We start from the raw sequence: 10675 nt of genomic DNA on the forward strand, positions 1-10675 counted from the left end.
TGTTTATCAGAGCTCCCTCTCCTGTACCCGAAGCCCTCGTGTGGATAGAATAATCTGGGTCAGGCACACCGATTCACCTGGTGGGACTGGACACAATTCAGAAGTTGCCACGGTGAAATGAGTTTGATTGTTCTGTATGGTGTTGGATTTGCAGCTGCAATGTAAATTTGATCAGCCCCAGTTTTGGTTGCTCCCAGGAACCTCCGTCACCCAGACTGGGTCTCCCAGGCCTGTGCGGTTCCCATCAGTCTGGATCAGGCAACATTCTCAGTTTACTGATCTCCGAATGCCAGATTCCCACTGCAGTTTGTGCAGAAAAGCAAAGCGCGGCAGGAATCTGGAACTCGGTCGCATCACTGGTTTGACCGTTCAGCAAGTCTCTCTGCACTCTGCCAGGCTGCTGAGCACCAGTCTGCGGTGTTAGCTGTAACAGCAGCAGGATGAAGGGAAAGTTGTTCCTGGAAAGTAGGACGGGTGAGGATTCCCACAAGTTTGTTCCCTTGTGCGAAATGTCTTGATTGATCCGCATTTATTGGATACACCTGAAATCTGGAACAGCTGGCTCTGTTGCACAATCTCTGGTTATTTTTGCTTGCTGGGAGTTAATGGTGTCCTGTCTAGATTCTATATCAGCGTCACTCAATCAAACCCCCCCCCCCCCCCCCAAACTTGGCTGAGTGGGAACTCCACTCTCACCTCTGAACGTGAAGTTCATGGGTTCCAGCCTGATCGCAGGGACCTCAGCGCACTGTGTAGACTGACCCCCCCCCCCCCCCCCCCCCCCCCCACTGTCAGAAGCGCTGCATTTTTGCATGAGGTGTTAAGCCCTGTTGAATCGATGTACAAGACCTCCTGGCAGTATTGGAGGAAGAGCAGTGGGGTTCTCCTGCGTGCCCTGGCCAATATTTCTCCCATGACCAACGTCTTAAGACACACAATCAGATTTGCTGATCCCTTCCTCCGTGGAGGCTTTCAGCAGTTAATCTGTGTGCCCGTGCTTCTTGCATCGCAACAGTGAGTGCACTTCTTGGTACTTCACTGGTTGTTGAGCACCTCGAGACACTGAAGTCATGAAGGCGCTAAAGAAATGAAAGTTTTTATTTCTTTCCCCTTTTTCCTTACTGTCCAGCCCTCATTGCCCCTCTCTTGTCTCCCACAGCTCGCATTCCCCTCGTCCCAGATTAACCAAAGTGCCATAAGTGACCTGAATGGGGGTTCTATGTCAACCCCAATTTAAGAAAGAAAGGAACTGAAGGAAAATCCACACCCACTTTGGCTGTTAAATATAATTTGCCATGTCCTCTATGAACACCTCCATGCTATGCAATGTTCTTTTAGTACTGAATGGTTGATGATGCAGAGTTGTTAGAAATGCTTTACAGTTACTGGGAGCTCCGGTATGAGGAATACCTAATTGTTCCTGGAAAGAGGCTGTGGTTTCAACCCCTCTTCACAACACGGGGATTCTGCAGAAGTCCTTTCAGGGAGATTAATTTGTATCTCTCGCCCTGGATGGTTTGAGGTAATTCTGGTGAAGGTAGCATTGTGTGGCCTGGTCAGCTTCTGCAAGTTTCTCAATGCGCAGCCTGGAAAGGTTGGACAGAGCACAGTTAGATTAGGGACAGGAAGCAGGCATTCAACCCCGCGTGTCTTCCCAGAGTTGGGTAGATCCCGGCTGATTTACAACTCCCCATTTTCCCGCCAGTGTTTCACATCCCTAGAAACCCTTCCCTTCCCCAATAAACCTCTACCGATCTCGGCCTTGAAGGCTCCTGCGAGCTCCCAACAGTGTTTTCTGGGGTCAGGAGGAAAGAGTGGCAACACCTTTTGTGTGAGAAAACAAAAAAGTCGTAGGAATGTGTAACACATCAGGAGCAGGAACTGAGCTATTTGCACTTTTGTCTTGTTGAAACTGTCTGGTGCCAAGAATACAGCGACACTCATTCTGTTTTGACATTCCCTCATTCAGAGGTGCTGAGTCCAGTTCAATGTTGCTTCCCCCGCCCTCCCCCAAAGTCTTTTCTCCAGGCGTTTGTTTTAAACAAAAACTGAATAATTATGGATAAAAATGTGTGAACTGCCAGAAGCCGAGAGCTTGTGTGTCAAGTCTTTGTTTAACCTTTTTTTTTGCTTTTACTGTATTGTAACTGGCTAATTGCAGGAGTTTGTGCGTTTGCTTTAATCTGTGATATTTAATGCCATTATGCCAAGTTTTTTTTATCGCCTTCCCTGTTTACTCCGCTCCTGCACCGTGTTTATTGCTGCGATGTGTATTGGTGAGAAACAGAGTCGCTGTTTTACTTCTGCCGCATTCCTGGCAAGAACAGCAAAATCAGGTGACGAGGACACGTGCTTCTGTGTGTGCGCACGTGTGTTGTGTGTGTTCCTTTTGTTTAGTAAGGTTTTGTATTTTTAATGACTTAATTATGTCTGTATAATAGTGTTGAAAACTAAAGCTCTTTTTAACATCACAGATTGAGTTTGTATTCACTTTCTCGGAGCTAGTTTTTGTATCGGGCCTCTTGTTTCGTGCAGGACTGAGGGAGAGCCGGGTTGTCACAGAAAATCATAGTAACTCAGTGGAACAGGCTGAGGTTCTCTTCCTTGGAAAAGAGACGGTTGAGGTGACGCGATATGGAGGGGGTTTTGATGGGGTAGATGTAGGGAAAATATTTCCACCTGTCTGGGAGACCAGACCAGGGTCCACAAAAACAAGATAGTCACTCACAGTGGTGGACGTAGATTCATCCGTAACTTTTTAAGATGGAATTGGATGAATATTCAAAGTGGGGAGGTGATGGCATAATGGTATTGTCACTGGAATAGTAACCCAGAGACCAAGGGGGCCCGGGTTCTAATCCCACCGTCCCAGATTGTGGAATCTGAATTTAGTTAGAAAGTGATGGAAAGTACAATGACCATGAATCGATTGTCATAAAAACCCATCTGGGTCACTAATGCCCTTTAGGGAAGGAAATCTGGCCTTACCCAGTCTGGCCTACATGTGACTCCAGACCCACAGCAATGTGGTTGACTCTTAACTTCCCTCAAAGCCAGCAAGTAGCAAGCCACTCAGGCGGTATCAAACCACAAAATGTCTAAAAGGAATGAAACCGGATGGATCATCTGGCAACAACCGAGGCATCAGCCACAATAACAGCAAATGCAGCCCTGTTGACCTGAAAAGTCCACCTTGTTAACATTTGGGGAATTGTGCCAAAGTTGGGAGAGCTGTCTCCCAGACTAGTCAAACTGCAACCTGACATAGTCATACTCACAGAATCATACCTTACAGATAACGTCCCGGACGGCACTATCACCATTCCTGGGCAGGTCCTCTCCTATAGGTAGGACAGACCCAGGGGAGGTGGTGGCACAGTGGTATACAGGACAGACCCAGGAGAGGTGGTGGCACATTGGTATACAGGACAAACCCAGGAGAGGTGGTGGCACAGTGGTATACAGGAGAGGTGGTGGCACAGTGGTATACAGGACAGACCCAGGAGCGGTGGTGGCACAGTGGGGGGGGTTTAAACTAATTTGTCAGGGGGCTGGGAAAACAAGCTGTAGTCCAGAAGTCAGTGTTGAGAGTAGTGAGGTACTGGGGAGGGTATCAAGGTCGCAGGAGTGTACCGGCAGGCAGAAAGGTGGGTTGAAGTGCGTCTACTTCAATGCAAGGAGCATCCGGAATAAGGTAGGTGAACTTGGAGCGTGGATTGGTACTTGGGACTACGATGTTGTGGCCATTACGGAGACATGGTTAGAACAGGGACAGGAATGGTTGTTGGAAGTTCCGGGGTATAGATGTTTCAATAAGAGTAGGGAAGGTGGTAAAAGAGGTGGAGGAGTAGCATTGTTAATCAAGGATAGTTTAACGGCTGCAGAAAGGCAGTTCGAAGGGGATCTGCCTACTGAGGTAATATGGGCCGAAGTTAGAAATAGGAAAGGAGCAGTCACATAGAAAATAGAACAGTACAGCACAGAACAGGCCCTTCGGCCCTCAATGTTGTGCCGAGCCATGATCACCCTACTCAAACCCACGTATCCACCCTATACCCGTAACCCAACGATTCAGACCTGGTCCAATTAATTGGGACCAAGTCCGGGGTCTGCCCAAAAGGGCGCGAAACCCCTGGGACCTATAAGATAGCGTCCCCAAGTTCAGTTCGCTCTCTTGGCAACTCTCAAAGAACTCTTGACTGTGGCTCTCAGCGAGGAGAGACCTGCCTAGCAGCTGCATCAACCAAGTAGGTCACAAGTCAACGCACGCTACGAGATAGATGCTCCTAGCTACTATTCCGTACCAGTTTGAAGCCAGCAGAATCCGAACCGGACTAGGGGCTTTTCACAGTAACTTCATTTGAAGCCTACTTGTGACAATAAGCAATTTTCATTTTTTTCATTTCATGTTTTTGAGGATGAGTGTGAGATACAGGCGGGTAGGCTGGAGGAGGTAGATGTTCTGAGGAAGGATGTATTAGCAATTTTGAAAAACCTGAGGGTTGATAAGTCCCCTGGGCCAGATGGGATCAATCCAAGGATTCTTTGGGAGACAAGGGGTGGGATTGCAGAGCATTTGGCTTTGATCTTTGGGTCACTGTCCACGGGGATAGTGCCAGAGGACTGGAGAGTGGCAAATGTTGTTCCTCTGTTCAAGAAAGGAATAGGAATGACCCTGGTAATTATAGGCCAGTTAGTCTTACTTCAGTAGTCGGTAAGTTAATGGAAAAGGTCCTGAAGGATAGGATTTCTGACCATTTGGAAAGATGCAGCTTAATCCGGGATAGTCAACATGGATTTGTGAAGGATAAGTCTTGCCTCATAAATTTGATTGAATTCTTTGAGGAGGTAACTAAGTGTGTAGATGAAGGTAGAGCAGCTGATGTTGTATACATGGATTTTAGTAAGGCGTTTGATAAGGTTCCCCATGGTCGGCTCATGAAGAAAGTAAGGAGGTGTGGGATAGAGGGAAATTTGGCCAATTGGATAAGTAACTGGCTATCACATAGAAGACAGAGGGTGGTGGTGGATGGAAAATTTTCAGACTGGAGGCCAGTTACCAGCGGTGTACCACAGGGATCGGTGCTGGGTCCCCTGCTATTTGTGATTTTTACCAATGACTTGGAGGAGGGAGCTGAAGGGTGGGTCATTAAATTTGCTGATGACACCAAGATTGGTGGAGTAGTGGATGAGGTGAAGGGCTGTTGTAGGCTGCTAAGAGACATTGATAGGATGCAGAGCTGGGCCGAAAAGTGGTAGATGGAGTTTAGCCCTGACAAGTGTGAGGTGATTCATTTTGGCAGTAAAAATTTGAATGCGGATTACAGGGTCAATGGCAGGGTTCTGAGGAATGGGAGGAACAGAGAGATCTTGGGGTTCATGTCCACAGATCTGTGAAGGTTGCCACTCAGGTGGATAGAGCCGTGAAGAAGGCCTATAGTGTGTTCGCGTTTATTAACAGGGGGCTTGAGTTTAAGAGCTGCGGGGTTATGCTGCAACTGCACATGACCCTGGTGAGACCACATTTGGAGTATTGTGTGCAGCTCTGGTCACCTCATTATAGGAAGGATGTGGAAGCATTGGAAAGGGTGCAAAGGAGATTTACCAGGATGCTGCCTGGTTTGGAGGGTAGATCTTATGAGGACAGGTTGAGGGAGCTAGGGCTTTTCTCTTTGGAGCGGAGGAAGATGAGTGGCGACTTAATAGAGGTTTATAAGATGATGAGGGGGATAGATAGTGGACGTTCAGAGACTCTTTCCTTCGGTGGATGTAGCTGTTACAAGGGGCATAACTATAAGATTCAGGGTGGGAGATATAGGAGGGATGTCCGAGGTAGGTTCTTTACTCAGAGAGTGGTTAGGGTGTGGAATGGACTGCCTGCTGTGATAGTGGAGTCGGACACTTTAGGAACTTTCAAGCGGTTATTGGATAGGCACATGGAGCACACCAGAATGACAGGGAGTGGGATAGCTTGATCTTGGTTTCGGACAATGCTCGGCACAACATCGAGGGCCGAAGGGCCTGTTCTGTGCTGTACCGTTCAATGGTCTATGGTATACAGGACAGACCCAGCGGAGGTGGCAGCACAGTGGTATACAGGACAGACCCAGGAGAGGTGGTGGCACAGTGGTATACAGGACAGACCCAGCGGAGGTGGTAGCACAGTGGTATACAGGACAGACCCAGGAGAAGTGGTGGCACAGTGGTATACAGGAGAGACCCAGGAGAGGTGGCGGCACAGTGGTATACAGGAGAGACCCAGGAGAGATGGTGGCACAGTGGTATACAGGACAGACCCAGGAGAAGTGGTGGCACAGTGGTATACAGGACAGACCCAGTGGAGGTGATGGCACAGTGGTATACAGGACAGACCCAGGAGAAGTGGTGGCACAGTGGTATACAGGAGAGACCCAGGAGAGGTGGTGGCACAGTGGTATACAGGACAGACCCAGGAGAGGTGGTGGCACAGTGGTATACAGGACAGACCCAGGAGAGGTGGCAGCACAGTGGTATACAGGACAGACCCAGGGGAGGTGGTGGCACAGTGGTATACAGGACAGACCCAGGAGAGGTGGCAGCACAGTGGTATACAGGACAGACCCAGGAGAGGTGGTGGCACAGTGGTATACAGTCGGGAGGCAGTTGCCCTGGGAGTCCTCATGGCATCAGGTTAAACCACTGTGATATTGGGGAAATACTGAAAAATATGATATTTTGATCAAATTAGGGAATGTAAGACTTGCTCTTACGAAGAATGTTTGAGACAAATACCATAGGTATAATTAGGGGAAGTTGGATAAGCATGGTGGTGACGGAGAATGGGATAGAAAGATTTGTTTATTGGGTCAGATGAAGGAAAGAGACTACTTTTGTGTTCTGCCCTGGAGTGGGCCTTGAACCCAGAATCTTTTGATTCCGATGCAAGAGAGCTACCCACTGGACCACAGCTCGTTGACATCCGTCTTCACAACACACCAGGAAAGCTATCATAGGAAAAGCACAGGGAAATGAGGGCTTATCCATCAGGCCCTAGCTTTCCCTCTCACTGGTTGGAAAGGAAGTGCAGGTGCAAACTTCAATGTAAATATGAAACAAACTCGGGGGAAAAAAACTTCTCTCCAACTACTGAAACAACCATCGCTTGATTGATTCGCTACACGTCATTCGACCCTTTGGAATGAACATTTCACCCAACGCCGTTCCCCCGCTGTCTCCTGCACTTTCTATTATTTCCAATAATCTCCAGTTCCTTCTCGAGTGCCTCGGTTGAGCCTGCCCCCACCGCGCTCTAAGGTAGCCCATTCCAGAGCCGAACCACGTGCTGTGTGGAGCTCAACTGGTGATGTAAATATCACATGTCCCTTTCAGCATAGAAGGATCTCTGACCCAAAGATTGTGTTGTGGGATATGAAAACACTGCCCAAATTTGGAACAGACAAATTGGATGATGTATTAAAATGAAGAAAGACATGTTGGTGCAATGACGCTTTTATTGAAATTTCAACAGAGGGCATTACATGTTTGTCCTATAGTGATTACCAATAAATAAAACTTTGATTTCTGTAGTGCCTGTCATAACCACTAAATGTCTCCAAGCAGTAGTTGTCACGTGTAGTTACTGCTGGAGGAAACACAGCCGCCAGGTTGCTGTTTGTGGGGCCTTGCTGTGTGAACTGTGATAATGATCAGATTTATTTTGTGATGCCAAATATCGACAGAAATACTGGGGAGAAGCATTGTCCTGTTTGTTTTTCGGAATGCAATTATTTTTTTTCCCAATTAAGGGGCAATTTAGCATCGCCAATCCACCTACCCTGCACATCTTTGGGTTGTGGGGGCGAAACCCACGCAAACACGGGGAGAATGTGCAAACTCCACTCGGACAGTGACCCAGAGCCGGGATCGAACTTGGGACCTCGGCACCGTGAGGCAGCAGTGCTAACCACTGTGCCACCGTGCTACCCCCTTTCTTTCGGAATGTATTGCCGTGGGATCACTAACGTTCACCTGCGAGGATGGACAAGGGCCTCGGTTTAACATCTTGCCCCCCCAAAAAAAGCTCCAACAATGCAGCGCTCCTTCACCACAGAGTATCAGCCTTGGATTTCGTATTTGAGCTGTCGAGTGGGACCTGAACCCAGAATCTTCGGAATGGGAGGGGCGAGGGCCACAGCTCGTTGACGTTTGTCTTTCAGAGAGGTGTTCAGCGGAACAAAAGCAGGAAAATGAGGGCTGATCCAATAGGTCCCATCTGTGGTCCTATTCCCCCCTCAGGAAAGGAGGGGGGGGGGGGGGGGAAAGTGAACCCTAAACCAAATAGGGAAAAATCAATTTCTTTTTGACTACCTGAGGCAACCATAGATTTGAATCTCTACCCACAACTAGCTCATGTGAAAATCATCTGGTCAATGGCTCTAAGACGTGGAATGAGAAACAATGCAGCAATTAATTTGTTTCTCTTTGCACTTTGATTGTTGGTTGGTAACTTACATTCATATAGTTCCTATGTAGTTAAAACGTTGCAAGGCACTGTGGGTTATTATTGAACAATATTTGACACCAAGTGACCAGGAGGTTTTCAGAGGTGACTAAAGGCTTGGCCAAAGAGGTTGATCTCGAGGAGTGTCTCAAAAGAGAGACGAGACGTTGAATGGTTCAGGGAGGGATTTCCCAAGCTTGGGTGGGGGGGGGGGGCATGTGGCTGACAGCACAGCACCAATGGCGGAACGATGAAGATCAGGGCTGCTGAGGAGTCCAGAATTGGAGGAGCGCAGAAATCACAGAGCGTCGCAGGACAGTGTTTTTGTTTGTTTATTCAGGGGATGTGGGCGTCGCTGGGCCAGCATTTGTTGCCCTTCGACTGAGTGGTTTACTAGGTCATTTCAGAGGGAATTTAAGAGTCAACCTCTGTGGGTCTGGAGTCACATGTAGGCCAGACCGGGTAAGGACAGCATATTACCTTCCCTAAAGGACATTAAAGAACCAGATGGTTTTTACAACAATCGGCAATGGTTTCATGGTCATCATTAGACTCTGGATTTTTATTGAATCTACCAAGGTGGGATTCAACCCGGCTCCCCAGGGCGTTACCCTGGGTCTCTGGATTGCTAATTCAGTGACAATACCACAGATCCATCGCCCGCCCTCCTGCGGGTTATGGGGATGGGGAGTGGCAAGGCCCTTGAAGGACTTTGAAAATGAAGATGTGAATTTTAAAATGGACGTGTTTAACCAAGGGCCGATGTAGATGAACCAAGAGGATAGGCGCGAGTCGAAATGCAAATATTGACACTCTGCTCTTTGCTTCGTGAAAGGACCAGGTTTTGTAAATGATATGGAACCAACTCAGTTCTCAGAGACGCTGATGAAAATATTCTTGCTGCCAGCAGCAAATGTCTTTTACCACCAGAGGGCGCCTGGGCACCACTGCGTTGTCTTCAGAATAAAATCCATTTGCTTTTGGCTTGCTGAACATCAATCTGCTGTCTTTCTATTACATCATTAACTTGTTCAGTGCACCTGCCACAATTACACGGCCTGGAAACTACCATTCCAGGTGTGAACTTTTTCCCTTTACAAAGAAATTCCTCTGTCCTAAATTTACCCTTCATGTCCCCAGTCCTGGTTAGGAGGGGTTATTGGGTTACGGGATAGGGTGGAAGTGAGGGCTTAAGGGAGTTGGTGCAGACTCGATGGACCGAATGGCCTCCTTCTGCATTATATATTCTATGTACTGAGGGAGCACCGCACTGTTACATGGTCAATACCGAGGGAACACCGCACTGTTACATGGTCAGTACTGAGGGAGCACCGCACTGTTACATGGTCAGTACTGAGGGAGTGCCGCACTGTTACATGGTCAGTACTGAGGGAACACCGCACTGTTACATGGTCAATACCGAGGGAACACCGCACTGTTACATGGTCAGTACTGAGGGAACACCACACGGTTACATGGTCAGTACTGAGGGAGCACTGCACTGTTACATGGTCAGTACTGAGGGAGTGCCGCACTGTTACATGGTCAGTACTGAGGGAGCACCGCACTGTTACATGGTCAATACTGAGGCAGCACCGCACTGTTACATGGTCAGTACTGAGGGAGCACTGCACTGTTACATGGTCAGTACTGAGGGAGCATCGCACTGTTACATGGTCAGTACTGAGGGAGTGCCGCACTGTTACATGGTCAGTACTGAGGGAGCATCGCACTGTTACATGGTCAGTACTGAGGGAGCACTGCACTGTTACATGGTCAGTACTGAGGGAACACCGCACTGTTACATGGTCAGTACTGAGGGAGCACTGCACTGTTACATGGTCAGTACTGAGGGAACACCGCACTGTTACATGTCAATACTGAGGGAGCACCGCACTGTTACATGTCAATACTGAGGGAGTGCCGCACTGTTACATGTCAATACTGAGGGAACACCGCACTGTTACATGGTCAGTACTGAGGGAGTGCCGCACTGTCAGAGGGTCAGTACTGAGGGAGTGCCGCACTGTCAGAGGGTCAGTACTGAGGGAGTGCCGCAGTGTCGGAGGGTCAGTACTGAGGGAGTGCCGCACTGTCAGAGGGTCAGTACTGAGGGAGTGCCGCACTGTTAGAGGGTCATTATTCTGTACATCAACATTCCCCAAACTAGCGGTATTTAAATAATACCCTGCCATT

The sequence above is a fragment of the Scyliorhinus canicula genome, chromosome 14, assembly GCF_902713615.1.
Source record: "Scyliorhinus canicula chromosome 14, sScyCan1.1, whole genome shotgun sequence".
Taxonomy (NCBI): domain Eukaryota; kingdom Metazoa; phylum Chordata; class Chondrichthyes; order Carcharhiniformes; family Scyliorhinidae; genus Scyliorhinus; species Scyliorhinus canicula.